The 1,588-nt window shown below is 41.7% G+C and overlaps 1 pseudogene; it reads right to left on the minus strand.

Moving 5' to 3' along the window:
- Window positions 1-821: 821 nt before the first annotated feature.
- LOC147722484 (transmembrane emp24 domain-containing protein 7 pseudogene) lies at window positions 822-1,383 on the minus strand (annotated as a pseudogene).
- Window positions 1,384-1,588: the final 205 nt, after the last annotated feature.

Consider the following 1,588-nt stretch of genomic DNA (forward strand, 5'->3'; position numbering starts at 1 on the left):
GTATGTATCAAGGCCAAATTTATATCGCACCTCTTTCACCCTAGGTTTCCGTTAGAAAGGGGAGCTATTGAGTATTCTTGCATCATAACTGTGGCATGTTCAACAAAGGTCAATTTGTCAGTGAAGTGTGCACGTGGCACGTTGGCCACTCTACAGCCAATCATCTGAATAAGGGCTGCATAAGAGAAGTGGGAGACAATACAGTGCAAATTAGGACCCGCTGTAGTCCAAGTGGTTTTGTTTTCGTTTAAAGATCAGGCCCCATCTAAAAGAAACAGAATTCTACATATTTACGTTTAAGTTGAAAACTGTTAATTTTATCAACCATTTTATATTGGAACTCTAGATATACCTTGATCCTTAAGCACATCGTGTTTTTAACTGTTAGCAATAGGTGATAGAATACAAATAAGACTCCCTGGAAATGTAATTTTATTATTTGCATCAGAAGTGTGACCCGATCAGCCAAAGTATAGATAATGTTTTACTTTTCCTATTAATAGTATCTCTCAATGGAACACCAGCGACTGTCTAGCTATAATACCCCTAAACCCAAGTGTTCTGCATAGCAGACAGCCACTGTTGTACCCCCTTCTTTACTACATCAATTATTGTTCTGGAATCCAACGGTTGCAATGACATTATACTATTTGCAAAAGATGCATTTGCTGAGGTTAGAGTGTGATATGGGCTGTACAGAAATAGGCAAAATAAGCAATTTCTTACAGCAGATGGGAGTTGGGGGAGAAGGGAGAAGCTAGAGAATAAAAACTTACTAAATAAATCCAGTTGCGGTATGAACGTTATACCGATTCAATCAATTACTGTTCACAGCAAATCAGTTCTCTTAAACGGAAGTGTGTCTGATAGTCAATGACGGACTTCAGAGCTTCGTGAATGGAAACGCAAGCCGACTCCATCTGAGTAAGTGCAGTGACTCTGTTTTCACTTGGAAACAAGGGAGGATCCTCTCCGACCTGGAAGTCGAAGTATACGGTTTTGTGTGTGAACGTGGAAAACTCATTGCTGAAACAAAACTTATATGTGCCATTTCTAGAAGCAGTAAATGTAAAGCTGTCATACTGCTTCTTCATCTCTTTGTAGAGCACAATGCCATCAGGGTCCTCCAAACGGCAGTCTACATCATAGTGGCCTCCAGTGATCACCTGAAACTCCAGAGTGCACTTGGTGCCCTGAGCGATATCTTCATAGAAACACTGCTTGGCTTTGTCAGGCAGCTCAAACGTGATCTCCGAGGCAACAGCGTAACCCAGAAAAAGAAGAAAAGTGCAAACGAATCTCCACATGGGCGCAATCCTCAACAGCATCATAGTTACCACGTTTAATGCATTGATATGAAGAGCCCTTGCAGAGGTACCCCGGGCGCTGATACCAGCAGATGAGACGGGAGCCGGATAGCGGCTCCCTTATATATCACTCCTCGTTGCCGTTGTCACACTTTCTTTATATATATATATATATTATATTAGGTGTTCTTCTAGCGCTCGAATGCCAAAAAAGGCTTCTTGGCGCTAGCTGAGATAGCAGGAAGCAATAAGATACGTGGCAGTTTAGCAGGAAGAGAAAA

Source organism: Lissotriton vulgaris, chromosome 4_1, assembly GCF_964263255.1.
Source record: "Lissotriton vulgaris chromosome 4_1, aLisVul1.2, whole genome shotgun sequence".
Classification (NCBI taxonomy): Eukaryota; Metazoa; Chordata; class Amphibia; order Caudata; family Salamandridae; genus Lissotriton; species Lissotriton vulgaris.